Source organism: Herpailurus yagouaroundi, unplaced genomic scaffold, assembly GCF_014898765.1.
Source record: "Herpailurus yagouaroundi ecotype Mexico unplaced genomic scaffold, PumYag 185, whole genome shotgun sequence".
Lineage (NCBI taxonomy): Eukaryota > Metazoa > Chordata > Mammalia > Carnivora > Felidae > Herpailurus > Herpailurus yagouaroundi.
In genome coordinates this window covers 26,199,587-26,223,279 of record NW_024412416.1, presented here as the reverse complement: position 1 = coordinate 26,223,279, position 23,693 = coordinate 26,199,587, and the positions used below count along the sequence as shown (strand labels likewise).

Here is a 23,693-nt window from a genome sequence, read left to right as displayed (position 1 = left end):
TGATCTATTATTAAAGAAACTTCAAATATAACAATGGTTAAGTATCATTTTGGAGCTCACATTTTATAAGGAAAGAGCAGAGAAATACATAAGATTAGAACCATCCTTCCATCATGTTATTTAAAAATATAAATCCCAATTATGACCCTCTTTAATCCCCTTACTAGCCACACAAAAGTAAGTTTTGTGAGGTAATAAAACTAAATAACAAATGGTCTTGTTTTAAAGGTTTTGTAGCTATTACAGGAGATATGTCAAATCTTTGTAACAAAACGTAGGATGTGGTCAGTCTCATTAGAGGAACAAAAGAAAGGAGCATATGGAAGAGAGAGAGGGAAGGAAGAAGAGAGAAGGAGGGAGATATTGGGGAAGAGGGAGATAGATTATTTCTGACATGGAGAGTTTCTTGGATAAGTAGGGGGAGTAGAATTGCAACAGGCATAGATGGAGGAGGGTGTTCTAGATTAGGGAAGAAAAATGGCAAAGGTATGGATGGATAGATGAGCAGGACAGGAGATTGTGAAGTGGAGATTCAAAAGATAAAATTGGAAAAGTGATACAAACCCCTGTTCACTTACCTTCTGCTCTGCCATGCCAATTTCAAATGCTGATTGTCAAGTAACTCCATAAATGTTTTAAACAGGTGATTGACATGATTTGAGATGTGGTTTTAGATGAATCTTTTGGCTAAAATATAAATTTAAAAAGAAGAGTGAGGATGTCTCAGCAGAAGCAAAATTTACAGGAAAATTAAGGATAAATCATGGAAGTTTTATTCCTTGATTTTTTTCTTTTTCTTTTCATAGATATATTTTTGAAAACATATATTTAGTGAAATAAATTTTAATAAATTTACTAATGTTTCAAGTAAGAATATACAAAGCATGTGTATCTCAATGTGGGACAGATATGTACTTGTTCATGAGCTTTTGGGAGTGATTGGAAAGAATAATACTATACACTGCATAATAGTATATTGTTACTTTTTAAACAGTTGTGAAGCACAATCTTTATCTACTGAGAGTGCCTATAGATCCTGCCTCCAAAGAACACCTCTGTCCTCAAATAAACAAATAAATAGACATATTTGTGTATATACATGTGTGCATGTGTCATGCTTTTTGGTATTTTGTAGAGCCATTCTAAGAATGAATTTGAGTATTTTACTATTTAACATTATTTTGCTATAACTTGTTTCATGGAAAATATATTCTACATTTACATTTTCCCCAACCTTCCAATTCTTCTTTTCATGCACTTTTTAAGAAATTAGTTGACTCAACAGCAGTCGAACGAAGACCATTTTGTCTTCTATAACTTCATTTGCTTCTCTTAGCCTTTGTTTTAAAATTTCTTATATATTTTTTTTAAATTTTTTTTTTAAAGCTTTTTTTTTTTTTTTTTTTATTTAATTTTGGGACAGAGAGAGACAGAGCATGAACGGGGGAGGGGCAGAGAGAGAGGGAGACACAGAATCGGAAACAGGCTCCAGGCTCCGAGCCATCAGCCCAGAGCCTGACGTGGGGCTCGAACTCATAGACCGCGAGATCGTGACCTGGCTGAAGTCGGACGCTTAACCGACTGCGCCACCCAGGCGCCCCTCTTATATATTTTTAAGATTATGTATGGTTAAGAAATTATTTAGACTTAGTCTACATATTTCTTTAAGTGACATTGTATATGTGAAAGAACAGTGTTGACTGAAAACTTTTATATATATTTGTTATAATTCTGACGCTTAAGCATTGGTCCCAGTGTATAATAAACATGTGTTGAATAGGTAGATGGAGAGATGAATAAATGGAGTACCAATAATGAAATATGAATAAATTAAAGTATAGGAAACATAAAGAAATATTAAATATATAAAACAACTAGAAAATTTTATTTTCAAAACAGTATTTTTACTCAGAGAATGAAGTAATTCTATAACTCTTAAAAATAAATTAAAAAATGGAAACAGTATTTTAAAGTAGTCATGAGTTCTTTTTTTTAATAGAATAAGCCATTATTTGATATAGTAATTTAGAGGAGAAACTACACATACTTAATTTTTAATTAATTAACTTTAAAGTATTGAGGATGTAACACTAGATTCAAAATCTAGTAGTATTAATAGTAATTTTTAGGATTTATCTTGTATTTGTTATTACTTTATATTTAATTAGTCCATTAAAAATAACTTAATCCTAATGAGAATGTAACTACAGGATTAATTTTTTCTGCTATCATGCATGTAAACTATATATATATATCTATATATAAAGATATATATATAGATATATATATATAGATATATATATATATAATGAGTTCCTTTTAAGTAACATATAATGTGTATCCTTAGTTTTTTGTTTTTTTTTTTAATTTTTTTTTCAACATTTATTTATTTTTGGGACAGAGAGAGATAGAGCATGAACGGGGGAGGGGCAGAGAGAGAGGGAGACACAGAATTTGAAACAGGCTCCAGGCTCCAAGCCATCAGCCCAGAGCCTGACGCGGGGCTCGAACTCATGGACTGATGATGAGATCGTGACCTGGCTGAAGTCGGACGCTTAACCGACTGCGCCACCCAGGCGCCCCTGTGTATCCTTAGTTTTAATGAGATGTATATTCATCCATTATTCTAGTTCTATTGTATTCCTTTCTTGTTTGTTGCATTTTCTTATTACAAAATCCACTTTTTAAAAAATGTCTAGGTGTAAAATAAGTATTGTACACGACGTAGTTTTGACACATCTCAAAAAGCTGCTTTGGAGCTGCCTCACTGTAAAATGCATAGGTCTCATTCAAGTACAAAACCACGCATGTACACATGCACAGCAACGTTTGCACTATCACTTTGTCCTTCCCCTTTTCAGAGAAAGTGGGGTCTGAGGTCTGGAGAATTCAGCTTTTAGGCTTTTTTTGTCCAATTTATGTTAGTCAATCCGCCCTCCCACCTTTCAGAGTCTAGAGGTTTCTTTGCCAATAGTGAATGGTGAATCTGAGTTCAGTGTCCACTACTGTGCTAGAATCTCAGGTGGAAGAACTGAATCCCAGGAGTCCAGGTAGTGTGCTGAAAAGAGCCTAATGGGATTGGAGTTTTGGGTTCTATTTTCAGGTTTGTGAGAACATCTAGTCTTAGGCAAGTCACTTAACACTCAGTAAAATAGTAGAAGGCTTTCCAGATGCCCTACAGAATTGATTGCAAAGTATTAAATCACAAAGGGCTAAGGTCTACAGAGAAAATCATGGTAAAGACAATCACAGCTACACAAACACATGATAGAAAGCTATCATTAACTAATTTTTCCAGTCCTTGGCCATATTAATTGCATATTAATTGTTATTAGCATCTTAAAGGTTGGAAATGTGCTAATGCTCTTATTACAAAGTAAGCTGGGGGATGACTCAGCAGAAAGGAAAAGTATTTCTCTGACCCAGTTGGGATTGGAAAACTGCTTACATGGAAGGCACTCCAGGGGTGAGGTCCACAGAGTGTGTTGGCATTTGGTTCCAGGTTGCTGCATTTTGGAGGTAAGGCTGTTTATTGAGGACATTACTTTTCACTGGCAATATGTTTCATGCATAAGCTATGATCATCCATCAATGCTGGGGCACTGATAAGAAAGCATATAATGAACTTCAGAGATGGATGAAAATAATACCTTACATAATATGCTTTTTACAAAGGGAGGTTTGTGTTTAATATTGGAAGGCATGGTATTGAGAATGCAAAGAGAATGCTTTCTGTGTTTTCCTTCAGGGAGGTTGTAAAGCTTATGTTGCTACATCTCTTAAAAGATGGATCTTACACACATTGTTCTGTTGTGAACCACCTCTTATTTGAGCATGTGCCCTGGTTCAGGGTTTGTATGGTGTGTTGCACTTAGGAGTATTTGGCTTGAATTGGTGGTGCGAATATGCTTATTTACATATAAAGATTTTTCTGATTTTTGCAAGTAAAGCAATATGGATTCAACTTTTGACTTTGCTATTATGACTCTTGTTTTCTTCTGTTGGTAGCAGAATCTTTCTTTCTCATATGGGTTTTGTATTGTATCATGCATACTGTCATTGCATAAGAAGCCTATCACCATATGGAATCCTTTAAATAATTTTATAACACATGTTGAGATGCAACTTAGGGAAATAACTAACAGTTTTACACATTTTGCAGTTTATGAAATACTTCAAGTATTCTGTTATATTTGATCTTCAGACCTGGTGATGAACTTGGTAAAGTAGGTAATATGGGTGTTAACCTCATCTCCACTTTTCAGAAGAGAAACAACCTTAGGAATAGCACTAACTTACTACATGGCAAAACTGGCACTTGGTCCTGTGTCTTTGGTTTTTCAACCTTATGCTACGGAGCAGCAAAATATCCTCTGTTCGGAGCACATGTGATTTTACATTCTTCTGTGACTTTCATTGTCTAAATTTGATCTTCCCATTCTACTTTTGCAAGAAATCTTATTTGCTTGTAACACTTATTACAGTGTTACATATGATTAAGGTGTATTTATTTGCTTAAAGCCTTTCAGACTATAAGTTCCATGAAGCAGAACTGTGCAATGGACAGTCCTTGCATGGCCTGACACTTGAGAGGCACCTATTAGACATTTGTTGAAAGACAGTATATGAATGAAGAATGAATGAATAAATATATAAGTGCATAAATAAATAGATATGTAGCCTTCCAATGAAATATTTTTGTAACTCAAAATTTGGGCTTATGGCCAAGAAGAAGCTTTTACTGGCTAAATGTGATGTATAGAGATTTTACCTTAGGGGACTTAATTTGATCAGAATTTGTATAATTGTACAGAATATAATACTGTGAGCTGGTATTTTATAGCTGTTACCCTTTTTACTGGAGAGCTTTTATGCTGAGTTCAGAGTAGAAAGGAGAATAAAGTATTGTAAGGGTTGGTGTAGATAATCTAAACACCAATCATTGCCACCTTTTTTGCACTCAAAGTTTCATGTCTACTTGTCAAATGTCGATTCAGTTTTTTTATATGCCACAGAAGTTTTGATTGTTTTTATGTAAGCATTCATTGGGTTTTGCATTGCTTTCCTGATGGCCAGTCAGTAGTACAGTGAGGCTGCAGTGGTTTTTATTGTTTGCTAGCTTTCCAGCACAGTTTACTTCTGGACCACTTATGCCAGCCATTAAGAAGATTCTTTAGCTGCAAAATTTGGAACACAAAGACTAAGATAGGTCTCACCTCTCGGCAATTTTCTCAGTGTTATCAGTTCAGTGGAAAGTCAAGCTTCTGATCTTTCTGGCTGGGGATGTAGAATTCCTTTATTTCTTGTTATCAGGAGACCACATCAACTAGTAGAAATCATTTGTAAGCATTAACTCATATATCCCTCTTTTCATTTTTCTTTTTCTTTTTCATGTTTATTTTATGTTAGAAGGGGGGAGGAGGAGAGAGAGGGAGAGACAGAGTCATCCAGGCTCTGAGCTGTCAGCACAGAGCCTGAGGCGGGGCCCAAACTCATAAGCTGTGAAATCATGACCTAAGTCAAAGTCGGACACAGCCCACTGAGCCACCTAGGCACCCGTTTCTCTTTTCATTTTTCAATCAAACTTAAGCATCACAAAGAAACATTAATACAATTAACAAAACTTTTACAGTGCATGGATCTGACATTTCAGGTTAATGGGAACAAAATTAAGATGTGAGAATGTCACAGCTTTTTAAATGCCCTAATTTGTGCTTCTGCAGTCAATCTGAAGGAGGATGTGGATTCTATTGATTACAACATTATTGTGTTTTATCCCAGTTATCCTCGTTTTACAACTAAATAATTCCTTTTATGTTAAATATTTGCTAAATCCACATGCTATGATTTGTGATATGAAATACATTTGTTTTTATTTTGGATTGACTTTAAAGGACAAGAAAGTCTATGGTTTAAAGCTATATAATCCTGGTTGTGTTTGATATATATGTATATATGATATGTATATGTTTCCATATAAACTATTTGTTACTTAGTTCAGCATAACATCCCTGTTCTTTTTAACTTTAACTGTTTGAATAAGACTTACCAGTTGGTAACTTTAATGAGTACAAGAAACAAATTTTATGTGTCACCCTCTGCTACATGTTCAGTGTATGTGTGCATGTGTGAGTCTAAGCAAACCAAAATTTGTCTTAAAAGAAGCAACAATTTGGGTAATTTAATGTAATACTACTGAGTTTTCCAATCATGCTGACTCTAAAAATCCATCCAAGAGTTAAGTCCAAATATCAGGCAGAAAGTAGACTACAATGGTTACAGAGTTCAGGGCCTGTTCTGTAGAATATGCTTTATTAAATGAATTTGTGTAGCAAATGACCCTGTGGTAAAGCTTTACCTTTGATTTATTTTATTGCAGAGATTCCTTTATTTGGGTATTGTGCGCAGAAAATGAACCATGTGTGAGGATTGCTGTGAACTTGTCACAGAGAAAAAAAAAAAAAGAAAAACAGCGAAAACAAAACAAACCGAAACAAGACATCTGAGTTGTGGAAAACAGTGCCATTCTTGTGATCTAGACCAGTTATTCCAAAACTATAGACCAAGAATCTTTGTGTGGTGCTAGAGTTATTGCAAGGGTGGACATAGCTAAGTGTTCTTCTCTAAGCATAATTTCTCACCATTGGTGAGTAAACATAATAGAAAAAAAAATGGGAATAACTGACTGTATGAGAACCAGGATTGATTGTGTTATATTCCTTTTTATGCTATTAAACATTCTGCAGATAATTCATTAGTATGAAGGCATATTTAATTGTGCTGTTGAATGAGTTTTTATTTCTGAATCTTTCCTTTGTTTTGGCTCTGGGCACCAAAATTTCCTCTGAGAATGTCATTTTATGTGGTGTGGGCTAAAATAATAGTTCCTTAGGAGAACACTGTTCTGTAGAATGTAAATGTGGGCCCTGTACTCAAAATATTTCTGCTCAAATCACATTGGAAAGTATGTTAAATATGTAAAATAGGTTTTTTTGCTGCAGGAATTGTCAGGCCCATAATATGCTAATGATTTTGCAAATCTTCATGAGAGGAGTGAAAAATACAGTATTTTAAGGATTATGTTTCATTGGGCATCTTTTATTTGTGGACGAATGGGGGACCCAATAAACACTTCTTCAAGAGGTTTTTTTGTAGAACACAGTTTAGAAAATGTGGGGCTAATCCAGTGAATCATAGTGGTTGTCAGTATGGCCAGTTCTTGTGAATGATAACTGAGAAGATTACTAGATTAATAAAGGTTTTTCTGGTGACTGTGTCCACAGCATGGAATGCACAGTTTTGATCAAGAATCTACCAGTACATATAGGGATGGGTGATATTTTCTAGAAATGAAGATTAAGCATCCGTTATAATTGACTGATAAAAACCACAAAGATTTTGTTCTACAATAACAGTCTGTCATATTGAGGGAAGTCTGTGTGTTTTTACCTTCCTTGTTTTCTTGTATTATAAGAGTATAAGTACACAATATAGAGGCAGAGATATATATATGTTAGAGGAGATGCAAAAGTCTCTTGGGTCAACAGCAACAGGTTAATATTAAAAGCAAAATATGGTTCCTTGAGGTTGTTGGGTTTGGCTGGTGGTTTTTAGATGGTGATCTATATGTTATTCATATTTATATGTAAAATAAGATTCTCTTTGGATGAAAGTTTCTTCTGATAAATGTATTTAACATCCCCTAGATTAAGTCACTTCTAAACTTTTCCTTTATGACTAATTATATATAGTTCTAAGAAGAGTTTATACATGTTTATGAACAGTCAGTGAAAATAGCCTAGAGGGCAGATGCATTTTCTGGATTTTTCTTTAAGCCACAGTAATGTCATAAGGGGGCAATATTGCTTAATATTGCCTCCACCACTGTGGAGGCCCCACTGGGTATCTGTGGTGGGCTTAGGGGTTGTAAAAGACTGGTGGTAATGAGTAGGTAAATCAAAGTAGATCCAGAAAGTATAAAGAGACTCAGAATGTTAATTGATTATAATAGTAAATGGGGTTTTGTTTATTTGCTTGTTTGTTTTTAGCTTTTAGAAGTATAGAAAGCTGGTTTTAAAAAGGGAGGATTCTTATTTTTGAAATATAGTATCTCTTTCTCATATATATATATGTTTATATATATGGGAAAGCATATAAAAATATATAATATATAGAAATAGATTTATAAAAATATGTGTGAATATAAAAGTAAATATAAGAAAAATATAAATATTTATAAGAAATATAAATATAATATATATATTTTTTTCTCCCATGCTATGCTTTATTTAGCATAATGCTATATTTCTTCAAAATTTTATCTTAACTTTACAATTGAAAAGCTACTCTCAAAGCTTCAGATTTTACTTTATTATTGTAAATGGTTTGGAATTTTAATTATCTAGGTGATTTCCTCAATACTCTAGGCTGTGTTGCCTTTAGAGACCATAGGGGGTCTAACTTGCAAGATTGCTCTCTGCAGTGGAAAGAGTTGCTTGTCAGAACACTTAGATCCCATGGAAGGGTTTGTTGGAACTTTAGCAAGTCATTCAGACTCGATAGTCTTCAATTTGATCTTTTTAAAGACTGTGTTAATAGGATTCTCTAAATTGCCTTCCAGCTCTGGCTTCTGTGTTTCTTAGAGTCTGTGAGCAGTTAGAAACATAAGGGATCCTTCTATTTGCCTTTTACACATACCACTACTTGTCATTTGGTACCACATGTGGTTTAATTGGTTATCTGAGTGGTGGTCATCTGGCAGCTTGCAACCTTGTGTTCTAGGCATGGCCAGTGTGAAACCGAGAATTATTTTTTCAGGCTATTTTTTGTGCTATGAACTTCAGACATTTTGTACATGAAGAGCTGGGATTTTAACATTTGTATCCATGCCCATTAATTTTCAGTCTCAAACAGTGGTATTTGCTTTTTTGGTCTGAATGTAGAATTACTAATTTAAGAGTGAAAACTGTAATGAACAGTGAACTGTTAAGATGCTTTTTTTTTTTTTGTATTCAAAATATAACCTTTACATTATCACATAAGAAAAATAGTATGAAAACGTCTTAGTTGCTATTGGGCTCCAAATTTTCTATATTCAGGTTTTAAAAACATTCTATTCAAGTTTAATTCATGAACCATTTTTTACTCTTCTGTGTTATTTTAATAGCATGTTATCATTTTTTTAATATGAAATTTATTATCAAATTTGTTTCCATACAATACCCAGTGCTCATCCCAACAGCATAGCATCGTTTTAATATTGTTTGAGTTCATAATCCAGTCCAAAAGGAAGACGGCATAAGTTTGGCCCATGTCATCTGTACAGCTGCATTCAGCCAGGTTGGGATGATAAGCCAACATTCAGTGAAGTAAATTTTAAACTTAGACCTCAAAGATAGAATTTGCATATTCTAGTGCGTCTACAAAAAATGAAGTTTTACCATTTTATACCTTTTTCTTGATTCCTAGTTTCATTTAAAATCGAATTTCTTATACATAAAATCCAAGAAAGTAAACCTGTGTGGATGCAGGAATGATGCTATGGCTTGCCTTTATTAGAGATTGCAAAATGAAATATGTAAAATTTTCTAATTTTATTCCATAAAAGGAAAAATGTGGGTGTGCCAGTTATCAAATTAATAGGAAATTGCCTATTTAGGATGATACACATTAAAATGCATAGTGTTACCTAAACTTAGATATAATCAATCAGTAACCAATAATAATAATAATAATAAGTTTCAAAGCAATCAGCTTATATTTTTTCAGTGTAGGTGAAATCCTTATAACTTGTAGTATATAATTAAGGGGAATTGTGGCATTGTCTAAACAGGGTAAATAAATGATTTCCTAATTTACCATTTTGAAGTAATTTGTCTACATCGATAGCCGCATGTACACATGTTCCTCAGTTTTTCTCTCTTGTGCATACTCTTTCTCTCCCTCCCTTTCCTTCTCCTCCACAGACAAGAGGGGTATGAAGGCTCTGGCAAAGTTCAGATATTAAAAGGGAAAGACAGTTTGTTCTAAATGTAACCAAATTAGCACTCTGAGAGTAGAGCCAACTCTGAGGATCATGAGCAATGGCTGATTTACTGAGATTAAGGAGAAAAGGCCAAATAAAGGGGTAGATGTTCTCTATTGTCTCTCTGCTGCTTATCTGTGTGACATTTATCTCCCCTTACCAGATAAGAAATGAGGATTATACCTACAAGTTCTTCTCACCATTTATCTTTCTAAGATTTTGAATTCAAAATTTTGGATATCTCAAGAGCCAGTTTGGCTGAGAAATGTTTCTCCTTTTATCATATCTCTCAGTTTCTAAAACAGTTTAGGAAAATCCTTTTTTCTTCAACATTTTTTTGGAGGAAAGCACAATGAAACTTGTTAAACAAAGGTTGACCTGAAAGCAGGTATCTATTAAATTGACATCCAATTTCCTGATATGCCAACCTTTGCCCAAGACTGTGCTTGATTATGCAATATGTGTAAACAGAAAAATCAGAACCCACTCATTCTACAATATTAATAGAAACTGTCAGTTAACCAGAAGAAGGATTCATAAATCAGTCTCATATATTACTGAACTATTTTCTGTGTCTATTACCAGATAAGTGTGAGTGTTTCTAGTTCTCGCTTCTATGGAGATTTTTTTTTTGTGTGACTATTAACATTATAATGGAAGTGTGAAAACTACAACAATCACAACAAAACTCTAAAATATAAAAGCAAAATGGTGGAATTCCATTATACTGATAGTAGAGCCTGTTGAGATGGTGTAGAAGAGGGGTGTGGAGGCTTGTTTTGTGAATATGTATGACAAAACACTAAATATTAAATAAATATTTAAAATCCCAAGCTTATCAAAGCACCTTGCATTTATAGGTCAACGCTAGAACTTACTAGAAAGAGAAAAGCAACAAACTTTCTATTTTTAATTTTAAAAATAACTAATATTACTTAATAATTACTTCTTGTATTATCTTTCATGACTTGACTTTTTAGTTCAATTTCTCTATGTTGAATAGTAGATTCTTGTGTTGTCTTTTTCATTCTAAATACTTTTAGATTTAAGAGGTAGCTTAACTAGTATAAAACCATTATCACAACAAATAGAATGCCCAGTGTCAGAAATCCACATGATGATAGTTGGGGATTTTCCACATTTCTTCAGTTAAGGACACCTGTTCAAACTGCCTATATCACTTCAGACTTGAAACACTGGCACAGCCTCAGGGCCACATAAAGCTACCAAAGAAACTCATGAAGAGAGTGCTTGACTAGAGCCAGGAATGAGTAAGCTACGAGTGAGTTGGACAATAAATGTGTGAGGGTGAATAATTATGAACTCCGTGGTTGCAGCAATGGTAGGAATGAAAAAAGGGCTGACAGACAGTTGGGCCTGGGAAGCTGAGAGGTATATAATCAACCACTGGCATTCTAAAAAGCAGTTTTGAGGAAATATGGATAGGACTAGAAGGCATGGGAAAGACTTTAAGGGATAAAAATAGCAAAAATGGGTAAAATTGTTGCAATAAATGTATTTTTTATTCTTTAAATACTTCAGATACTGAGGTAGCTTGTCATGTGTAATTAGAAAATAGATATATACCAATTTGTACTATGAAAAAAAATTAAATTGTTTTTTTCTGCTCTTCTTACATTTACCCATGATAAAAGTTGAACTACAGAGGGTGTTGATTCCCTGAAGTGGGGCCTATCATCCTCCTGGTGGCAGCCACTTCAGGTACAAGTCTCTAAGATTTACAATCTACAAGAAACCTGTGCAGAAATTCCTAGGTGTTTTCAGAGCAACAAAACTTACCAGATGCTTGATATATGTTTCTTTCAGATATGATGGGAGAAGCAGAGCAGGAAGGAGAATAGTTAAGTGAAAAAGAAGGCAAGATTCTTTCTTACCTATCTATGAACTCTCTAAATAATCAGCACACTTATGGATTGTTATATACACAGTTGTGTCAGGCAAGAACTTTTTTCCCTGGAGGGATGAATGTTCTGTATATTCATTATAAAACAAAGGCCCTCTTGGCTGGAGCAGACACGAGCATCATCTACTGGGAACTTTGGAACTCGTTACACCTTTACTGCTTTCACAAAACAGTACTATTATTTTACAAAATTAAAAAAAAAATTATATACTTAACCAGTAAGAAATTTTAGAATTTTTGGAAAAATATACTGGATGTATTTTTAAGTTGTTTTATACATATACAATATGTATGCACTATTTTTATATGAGTTATTATCATGCTTTTCCATGTAATTTACATTATATATACTTCCATGCTATTGAACATATTTCCAAGATATTTTAAGTGCTGTATAGTATTCCTGTTTGTGGAGGAAATAATATAGCTTACTTAATATTTTCCCATTGTTGAATATTTAGGTCACTTGTTCTTATTTGCTAGACTTAATAGTGTTTTGGTGAATATCTTGTACATGAATTATTGTATGGATTATGAATTATTTCCTTGGGTGATATTTCATTAAGACTATTGAATCAAATAGCATAAACATTTTTATGGTGTTTGATACATGTAACCAAGTAGCTTTCAAGAAAGGATCTTTCAATTTGGGCTCTCATTGAATTGCCTAAAAATATTCAATATTTATAACTCTAGAATAAAGTTCTGTTGGCAAATGGAAAGAGAAATACAGCTTACAAAAGAGCAGGATTTAAAACTAAAGTTGATTTAAACCCCAAAACTATTCTTAACTTTGACATTTTTCCAACATAATCTCATCTAACAGGAAAAATATATGAATAATTTGGCTTTATATTAAAATTGATTTCCTTTTAGTTTTATTTTTGGCATGACAATATGTATAAGGAACAAAGTATACAAGTTCAGGTCATTGTTTTAAATGAATTAGAATTCATTCTAATCCTCCGAATAAATTTTACGCCAAAAAATTAGAATGTTTCTCACATATCAGGCCTAAGTAGTTGGGAAAAAAAATTACTGTTAGAGATTCTGAGGTCACAATTGGTCGTTTTTATATGAAAGTGCACATTATCAGAATCTATTAAGATATTTGAATCTGAATTCAATCTCATATTTAATCTCAAAAACTGAGCTAAGCCTTGCCCCTTTGGGTGTTTGAATATGTGGGACAGTTGGTGAAGCAAATATGGGGAAACTCTGAGGAGAAAAGCCTAGAGCCTGGAGGAGACCATCACCACTAGCTGCCTCTGAAGGGAGGGTCCTCATGTGGGTCACTGCCTTGATGGTTATCAGGGACACAGTGAAGCTGATTTGAAGGGCCTTCCTGATTAATCTCAGGTATTGTTTAATGAAACTTACTTTGCCTACATGAGTAACACTTTAGGAGACTATTTTCTGTAGAGTTAATGAGCAAAACCCAGACATCATTTAATTTGATACAAAGTTTTGTCTACTAATGCAGGGGAAAAAAATATTAAGTAGCCATTACCATTTAATTGAAAAGGGAATTTGGATTTTTCCACATTGATTATGAGATTAGTGGGTAACCATTCTTCCTCACTGCCCTGATTCCATGATGCCCAGAAATAGCAGTGAAAGCCATTCAGAAACAACCATATATTTCCACAATTAATTGCCTACCCCTGACCTCTGTTCTTACCTTTTTTACATCAAAGTCACACATTTGACTAAAGGTGCCATTCTGCTTTTGAGAAGACCCTTTCTGATGATCATCTTGTCTTTTCCTCCCAAATGTCTCCCCTGTCAGCAGTTTTAGTTCGACTCCTTAAGCACCTTGTTCTGCCTCTCATACCAGACACCAAAGAAATCTATTTCAGGCTTCTCTAGTCCTCATGGTTGTGTTCAGCTTTTGCTCAGCCTTCAAAAACATAATGGTCCAAGTGCCACAAGGAAGCATGCCCACTAGGAGGAAATAGTTTCTGACTACAAAAAGTCTCCTAGTATATAATTTTATTATTTTAATTTTTCTTTACTTATTGTTTGAGACAGAGAGAGAGAGAGAGAGAGAGAGAGAAAGAGAGAGTATTTCATGCACATTTGAGTGTGGGGGAAGGGTAGAGGGAAAGAGAGAGAATCTTAAAAAGGCTCCAGGCCCAGGGCAGAGCCTGATGCAAGGTTCTATCTCATGACAATGAGATCATGACCTGAGCTGAAACCGAGTCTGGTGCTTAACTGACTGAGCCACCCAAGCGCCCCTATAATTTTATTATTTAATCTTCGTTGTCTTCACCACCCAGAATATTCTCTCTCCCTAAGGTCTCCATTCTACCTTCACATCTTTCCTGGTGGTGTTGAACTTAAATTTTGTTTCCCTCAGAAGATTAACAGCACAGGCTTCCTTTGTCCTGTATCCTTTGTCCTGTCTCCTGCTCCTGATGTCTTACTCTGAGAGAGACGTTTTTCCTTCTGTATGAAATCCATCTTGCTATGTTTGCTTGACTTTTCCTGTACTCACATTCACTACACCTTTTTTTTTAAATTTTTTTTAATGTTTATTTATTTTTGAGACAGAGAGAGACAGAGCATGAATGGGGGAGGGGCAGAGAGAGAGGGAGACACAGAATCGGAAACAGGCTCCAGGCTCTGAGCCATCAGCCCAGAGCCCGACGCGGGGCTCGAACTCACGGACCGCGAGATTGTGACCTGAGTTGAAGTCGGACGCTTAACTGACTAAGCCACCCAGGCGCCCCTCACTACACCTTTTTAACAAATCTTCCTCTCCATTAGGTTCTGTCAGTTAGCCTTCATATGAGAAAAAGAATTAACTGGATGTAAAAGAGATAAGCCAAGCACTTCCCTTGACTCTACTATCTTCCTTGACCACATATTTCAGGACACTATTTCTGAGACTAGTATCAACCTGTAGCCCTTACCCATACCCTCACTAAAGGCTGCTGAGGAGTGTGTGTATGTATATACATGTTGTGGTCAGCAATTATTGTTGTGCATATTATTGTTGGTTAGGCTTCCTGAATTGTGCTTCTTCACCTCGTCACTTGGTCCTATAGATAATTTTGCCTTTCCTTTTTTTCCTAATATCCAGTTGTTTGCCATGTCTTGCCCCAATAATTTTGGTAATATATTGAGGCTCACTCTTTTTTTCCCCCATGACTCCATTTTGGAGCCCTCAAATACAGTGATCACGATCTGTATGAAATCTGTGATTCTCCTGTGTTCTGGTTCCACTTGTAGAATATTGTCACTCTATTCTTCCTGTCATTTCCAAGATGGAAGCACCTAATTGGCCCCAGAGTGCTTGCTGGATGTGTGGTAAAATGGATGATTGACACGAATACCCACAGTGACAGGATTAAGAACCAACTCCAGGATTTGGAGAAAAGTGACTTTGGGCTATGTCTGTGTACATCAGGTTGATCATAAGGGAAGAGAGTAGAGCTGGATGTTTTGAGGTCTAAGCTGATATCAGGGCCTTCCCCATTTGGTTCATACAAGGGACAAGATTTAGGGCTCTTCCTGAGAAAATGCAAGAACAAAAGTGATGGCTCTGGATGATGGTGTTGACTATACATGTTGGGTTTTGAGAAAGCCCTCAGAATCTAAAAGCTAGGTTAATAGTGAAGCTTTTACCTTAATATGACCAATTTTCCCTGTGATTACTTAATTTCAATCCATTTTAATATGCAGTACAACCTTTACTGTATTTATTTTTCTGTTACTTTTCTATTTGCTTCCAGTTACTTCCCTTGTACATTTCTTCCCCTTCCCATATTATGTATCCCTTTACTTCTCTATATTTCAACTATCAGCCATAAGCAGATACTTTAAAAATGAGTATTGATAGTGACGATATTTTGATTGTCCAGTTGGCCAGAAGCAGAAAAGGACCTATTCTTCAAGGAAGCCATCAACCTGATACACAGTGCAGGGAGGCAAACAGAACCATTAAAGGTATTCATCAAAGAGAGCAAGCAATGAATGCTGAGGAAGTAATTATGAAATTGTGAGAGTCAGCAGGATGTGTGCTATGGGCTCCTCTCCCCCAAACCATCACGTTTACCCTGTGTACACAGTTAAAAAGGAGAATCAGAAAGGAGAGATGGAAAGGAGTGGGTGTGATAAAGGCTCTTGGTCTGCTAGTTAAGTAAGACTATGATGCTGATTTTTAAAAAATATTTGAAAGCATGCTTTTGTTGTATAGAAAAATATATTTTGGGGAGGGGCAAGGGTGCTTTCTCAGCTAATGCTTGTGTTTAATACATATCCTCCCTCCTTGCCCAGTACCCATTAGAAGTCAGGTTATATATTGTATCAGAAAATTAGAGGTAAGGCTTACTGAGTGTGGTCAAAAGCATTGCTTTCATTCCTAAAATAATAAAAACCTGAAATTAGAAAAAGAACAATTTTGACATATATGAAAACTGGAGAAGTGGTGACAAGATTTGTGAACTGACCAAATTTCATTTACTGGGATGCTGAACCAACAACAAAAGTCGCCTGAAAAAAGTGGTGAGGTGTTACATACAGCATTGGTTTTTTTCTAAGGTGCTTTGAGAATATTGGGATATGATGAAAATGAAGACCCATACATTAAATTCCAAATCAGGAGGAAGAGGTGAGAGGTGGTTAGTTTAAGATCCTTTATCTCATGACCTTTTATGTCTAGAGAGCTCTTTTTAAACTCTGATCACTGCTCTGTTTTTACCATTGGGCCTGTTCCAGGAGTTGGAAACCACAGACTGTGGAACAATGCAGCTTTCCATCTGCAATTGTTCTGGATATATTCCGGTACATTTCTGGTTTGAATTTCCACAATGAATTTGTTGCTAGTGTTGCCAGTTGATATTTAAAATGTTATTATTATATTGTAAATATTTGATTAACATAAACTGTAAAATATGCTTTGTGAAAGAAAGAAAGAAAGAAAGAAAGAAAGAGAAAGAAAGAAAGAAAGAAAGAAAGAAAGAAAGAAAGAAAGGAAGAAAAGGAATCCTATGAATTCTAGATAGCTGTGTTATCAAAAATTTTTTCCAAGCTGGCTAAAATAAAAAATACAAACATTTAGATTTTGGAGAACTCTTATAAAATGCATTATATAAGTTTCAATATTAGCAGTTCATGAATCTTTCATAATCTAGAAAGATTATAAAAATCTAGAGATTCCTCTATTCCTAGATACTGATTTCATTTTATAACACATTATTTTAGATGAGAAAACAGAGTGAAATGTTGCAGTTAAGTGGGGGACTTAAGGGGAAAAAAGTGATTCTGTCATAATGAAATCTGAAAATAAATTAGCTTTGGAAAACTTATAATTTATGATTTTTCTGAGTTTCAATAATTTATTAGCAAATCTTTTTTTTTTAATTTTTTTTCAACGTTTTTATTTATTTTTGGGACCGAGAGAGACAGAGCATGAACGGGGGAGGGGCAGAGAGAGAGGGAGACACAGAATCGGAAACAGGCTCCAGGCTCTGAGCCATCAGCCCAGAGCCTGACGCGGGGCTCAAACTCCCGGACCGCGAGATCGTGACCTGGCTGAAGTCGGACGCTCAACCGACTGCGCCACCCAGGCGCCCCAAGCAAATCTTTTCTTATTCACCAAGTCTACACAGTATTACTCTTGACCTCTTTACTTTTCTAGCCTACTTCACAAACTTCATAGGTACCATATTTCTGGCAGTTTTCTATTCATAAGTTAAACATTTCATGAAATTTTATTTCTTTAACTTCACAGAGCCATTTACAATGAAATAGCTCCTTGTTATATTCTATTTTTCATAATCAATAATAGCTTATGTAAATCTGATGTAAATCCTATATTTTCAGTAATATTGGTTCACTTGTCTTCATATATACAGTCTGTCTCTTATTATTTAATTGAGCATGCTGCAGAGATGGGTACCATGCCAGCTAGTCCCTTTGCTTGATGCAAAACAAAGCGAGTTTTAGAAGTATAATTTATATTTTTCATAACAAAAAGTTGATATTCCCATTTTGTCATGCAGGTTTCCAGTCTGGGATGGAAGTTTCTTACCATTCTTTAAGCAGTTCCATCTAGAAAGCATTTGAAGGGCAGTATCTAGGCAGTGAATGGGGTCTAAGTCTTAGGTTCCACTACTGCTAATTGAGGGCTTGGGTTGAATGGATAATTAACACCTACAGATTATTGAAAACCTCATTATAGTAAGTAGTTTCAACTTCTTCCTTCACTGAACCTCTTCCAGAATTGCTAATGAGTAGCAAAATGGACTGATTTTGAATTCTAGCTCCTTTTATTTCCCTGCCTTCTTTCTGATAAAGGTGCTCATAAGCAAGAATGCAATCAAAAGGCATGAAACATAAGGGAGGAATTAAATGAAACTGTTTTTTAAAAACCTCTAAACAGACTTCTAATTCCAGCCAAGATGGAGTAGTCTCATTTCTTAGTCTTCCCTCTTACAACTAAAAAGCCCTCAACATAGCACAGCTACTTAATGAAGATTCTGAAGGTTTATTTTTATTTATTTATTTATTTATTTTGAAAGAAAGCACATAAAATATTTATTTGCCTGTCTTGCATATCTTGAAAAAATTGCTAGTCTTGGAAATACATTCTATTTACAGCAAAACAACATTAACATGCATTGCTTCTAGCGTTTGGAGACACTTTCATTTCTTTTTTTTTTTTATTTATTTATGAAATATATTGTCATTGGTTTCCATACAACACCCAGTGCTCATCCCAAAAGGTGTCCTCCTCAATACCCATCACCCACCCTCTCCTCCCTCCCACCCCCCATCAACCCTTAGTTTGTTCTCAGTTCTCAACAGTCTCTTATGCTTTGGCTCTCTCCCACTCTAACCTCTTTTTTTTTTTTTTCCTTCCCCTCCCCCATGGGTTCCTGTTAAGTTTCTCAGGATCCACATAAGAGTGAAACCATATGGTATCTGTCTTTCTCTGTATGGCTTATTTCACTTAGCATCACACTCCCCAGTTCCATCCACGTTGCTACAAAAGACCATATTTCATTTTTTCTCATTGCCACGTAGTATTCCATTGTGTATATAAACCACAATTTCTTTATCCATTCATCAGTTGATGGACATTTAGGCTCTTTCCATAATTTGGCTATTGTTGAGAGTGCTGCTATGAACATTGGGGTACAAGTGCCCCTATGCATCAGTACTCCTGTGTCCCTTGGATAAATTCCTAGCAGTGCTATTGCTGGGTCATAGGGTAGGTCTATTTTTAATTTTCTGAGGAACCTCCACACTGCTTTCCAGAGCGGCTGCACCAATTTGCATTCCCACCAACAGTGCAAGAGGGTTCCCGTTTCTCCACATCCTCTCCAGCATCTATAGTCTCCTGATGTGTTCATTTTGGCCACTCTGACTGGCGTGAGGTGATACCTGAGTGTGGTTTTGATTTGTATTTCCCTGATAAGGAGCGACGCTGAACATCTTTTCATGTGCCTGTTGGCCATCCGGATGTCTTCTTTAGAGAAGTGTCTATTCATGTTTTCTGCCCATTTCTTCACTGGGTTATTTGCTTTTCGGGTGTGGAGTTTGGTGAGCTCTTTATAGATTTTGGAGACTAGCCCTTTGTCCGATATGTCATTTGCAAATATCTTTTCCCATTCCGTTGGTTGCCTTTTCGTTTTGTTGGTTGTTTCCTTTGCTGTGCAGAAGCTTTTTATCTTCATAAGGTCCCAGTAATTCACTTTTGCTTTTAATTCCCTTGCCTTTGGGGATGTGTCGAGTAAGAGATTGCTACGGCTGAGGTCAGAGAGGTCTTTTCCTGCTTTCTCCTCCAAGGTTTTGATGGTTTCCTGTCTCACATTCAGGTCCTTGATCCATTTTGAGTTTATTTTTGTGAATGGTGTGAGAAAGTGGTCTAGTTTCAACCTTCTGCATGTTGCTGTCCAGTTCTCCCAGCACCATTTGTTAAAGAGACTGTCTTTTTTCCATTGGATGTTCTTTCCTGCTTTGTCAAAGATGAGTTGGCCATACGTTTGTGGGTCTAGTTCTGGGGTTTCTATTCTATTCCATTGGTCTATGTGTCTGTTTTTGTGCCAATACCATGCTGTCTTGATGATGACAGCTTTGTAGTAGAGGCTAAAGTCTGGGATTGTGATGCCTCCTGCTTTGGTCTTCTTCTTCAAAATTACTTTGGCTACTCGGGGCCTTTTGTGGTTCCATATGAATTTTAGGATTGCTTGTTCTAGTTTCAAGAAGAATGCTGGTGCAATTTTGATTGGGATTGCATTGAATGTGTAGATAGCTTTGGGTAGTATTGACATTTTGACAATATTTATTCTTCCAATCCATGAGCAGGGAATGTCTTTCCATTTCTTTAAATCTTCTTCAATTACCTTCATAAGCTTTCTATAGTTTTCAGCATACAGATCCTTTACATCTTTGGTTAGATTTATTCCTAGGTATTTTATGCTTCTTGGTGCATTTGTGAATGGGATCAGTTTCTTTACTTGTCTTTCTGTTGCTTTATTGTTAGTGTATAAGAATGCAACTGATTTCTGTACATTGATTTTGTATCCTGAAACTTTGCTGAATTCATGTATCAGTTCTAGCAGACTTTTGGTGGAGTCTATCGGATTTTCCATGTATAATATCATGTCATCTGCAAAAAGTGAAAGCTTGACTTCATCTTTGCCAATTTTGATGCCTTTGATTTCCTTTTGTTGTCTGATTGCTGATGCTAGAACTTCCAGCACTATGTTAAACAACAGCGGTGAGAGTGGGCATCCCTGTCGTGTTCCTGATCTCAGGGAAAAAGCTCTCAGTTTTTCCCCGTTGAGGATGATGTTAGCTGTGGGCTTTTCATAAATGGCTTTTATGATCTTTAAGTATGTTCCTTCTATCCCGACTTTCTCAAGGGTTTTTATTAAGAAAGGGTGCTGGATTTTGTCAAAGGCCTTTTCTGCATCGATTGACAGGATCATATGGTTCTTCTCTTTTTTTGTTGTTAATGTGATGTATCACGTTGATTGATTTGCGAATGTTGAACCAGCCCTGCATCCCAGGAATGAATCCCACTTGATCATGGTGAATAATTCTTTTTATATGCCATTGAATTCGATTTGCTAGTATCTTATTGAGAATTTGAAGGTTTAAAGAAAAAAAAAGGATTGCTTAAAGATCTCAGGACATGAGGAATGGTTTGGTGTTGAATTCCCTAGTTTTTCTTTCTTCCTTTCATAGGTGTCAGACAGTGTAGTAGAAAGCCTACAGCCTAGATAGAACTGCCAACAAACAGAGACAAAGAAAATAAACTCCAAAAAAAGCCCCATCCCCTTCCCCCACAGGGAAGGAATGGCCTAACAGAACAGAAACTTTTTAATAATGCCTATCCTACTTTCACCTACCACCAAAACAAACAAACCCAAAAAACAACCTATTTACCCCCCCCCCCCCATGGCTTTAGTAGGGCCAAATAGGAATCGAATCTTCCACCCATTGCCCAATAGAAACAGGTGGATATGCTTCCAGGATATACTAAATAGCACCTCAGTCAACAAGAGCTGATTGACATTTAAAGAATACTTCACCCAACAACAGCAGAATACACATTCTTTTCAAGTGCTCACAGATAATTCCCCAAGATAAATTATGTTTTGAGTCATAAGACAAATCTCAACATATTTAAAAGAATTCCCTTCCAAAAACAGGAGGATACAAAAGAATTCATACCATATAGTTTATGTTTCCTAATTACAATGTAATCAAACTAGAAATCAATGCAGAAAGACAAGAGGAAAATCTCCAAATAATTGGAAATTGAAAATAGACTTTTAAGTAATCCAGGAACCAAAGTGGATGTCTCAAAGGAAATGAAAAAAAAATGCTGAATGAAAATGAAAATGTAGTGTGTCAAAATTTGTGGAATTCATTTAAAGCAGTGTTGAGAAGGAAAATTATAGTGCCAAATGCTTACATTTAAAGAAAGGTGACCTTTCAAATCTAAGTCACTATAAACAAGAAAAGGAACATTAAAATAAACCCAAATTAAGGAGATATGAGGACATTATAAAGAGCAGAAGTGAATGGAATTGAAAACATGAACATTAAAGAAAAAATCAAATGAAAAATGGGATCTCTGAAAAAATTAACTTGATAAACCTTAGACATACATAAAAAGAGAGAAAACACAAATCACCAATGTCAAAAATGACATGGGATCTATCATTACACATCCTGCACTCATTTAAAGGAGAATAAGAAAATAGTATGAATAACTTATGCATAGAAAAAAAAAAAAACAATTCCTTAAAAACTGTAAATTACTAAAATTTATCCAGGATGAATTAAGTAATCTGAATACTCTAGTAACGACTAAATAAATTGAACTTGTAATTAGAAGTTCCCAAACAAGTAATCTTTGGTGCCATATAATTTCACTATAGTACATTTGAAAAAGAACACTAGAGGTACATAATTTCCCATAGAAACGGGAAGAGGAAGGAGCAGGTCCTAACTCATTTTAGAAAGCCAGTATTACTCTGACACCAAGCCAGAGAAGGACAGACAGCACATAAGAGGAAAATAACAAGATCTCTCAAGAACATCCACACAAAAATCCTGAACAAAATACTTGCAAATCAAATCCAGCAATGTGTGAAAGCAATTCTATACCATGACCAAGTGTCATTTATTTGAGGTATCCAAACCTGGTTCAGTAATCAAAAATCAATCTGTGTCTACCATATCAATAGGTTATAGAAGAAAAAAAACTATATGATAAATATTTCAATAGGTACAGAAAATGCATTTGAAAAGTACAATACTCCTTCTTAATAAAAATTATAATTAAACAAGAGAGAATTTTCTCAACCATTAAAGAGAATCTACAAAAATCCTATATCTGTCATTATGCTTAATGCTGAATGACTAAATGCTTTTTCCCTAAAATAAGGAATGATGCAAGGATGTCTGTTCTCACCTTTCTTACTCTAGCCACTTCAGTCAAACAAGAAAGATAAAGAAAAGGCAGACATGTTGGAAAGAAATAAAAATATCACTCTCTCTTACCAGATGACACCATCATCTATGTAGAAAATCCCAAGAAATTTTTTTTTAATTTTTTTTTCAACATTTATTTATTTTTGGGACAGAGAGAGACAGAGCATGAACGGGGGAGGGGCAGAGAGAGAGGGAGACACAGAATCGGAAACAGGCTCCAGGCTCTGAGCCACCAGCCCAGAGCCCGACGCGGGGCTCGAACTCCCGGACCACGAGATCGTGACCTGGCTGAAGTCGGACGCTTAACCGACTGCGCCACCCAGGCGCCCCGAAAATCCCAAGAAATTTAAACCAAAAGTCCTAAAACTAAATTCAATGAGGTTGCAGGATATGAGTTCAATACAAAAATCAATCACATATCTATATACTAACAATAAGCATGTGGAAACTGAGGGGAAATAAACACATAACATTCATAATCACTTAAAAAAGGAAGTACTTAGATATAAACTTAATTTTTTAATGTTTATTCATTTTTGAGAGAGAGAGGGACAAAGCGTGAGCAGGGGAGGGGCAGAGAGAGGTATACACAGACTCTGAAGCAGGCTCTCAGCTCCAAGCTGTCAGCACAGAGGCCAGTCTGGGGCTCAAACCCATGAGCTGAGAGATCATGACCTGAGCTGAAGTCCAACGCTCAACCAACTGAGCCACTCAGGCTTCCCAGATATAAACTTAATAAAACAGATAAAGAACCTGTATGCTAAAAAATACAAAATTCTGATAAAA

The 23,693-nt window shown here is 35.6% G+C and overlaps 1 protein-coding gene and 1 long non-coding RNA gene across 3 annotated transcripts in view; both read left to right on the top strand.

The window, feature by feature from the left end:
- Positions 1-23,693, top strand: part of GABRB3 (gamma-aminobutyric acid type A receptor subunit beta3) — a 251,422-nt gene that overhangs the window by 3,598 nt on the left and 224,131 nt on the right. The gene's annotated exons all lie outside the window — the stretch shown is intronic.
- On the top strand, positions 17,536-22,958 carry LOC121042547 (uncharacterized). The gene is made up of 2 exons (XR_005796286.1): positions 17,536-18,439; positions 21,057-22,958. It is a non-coding gene; the product is annotated as an uncharacterized LOC121042547 (long non-coding RNA).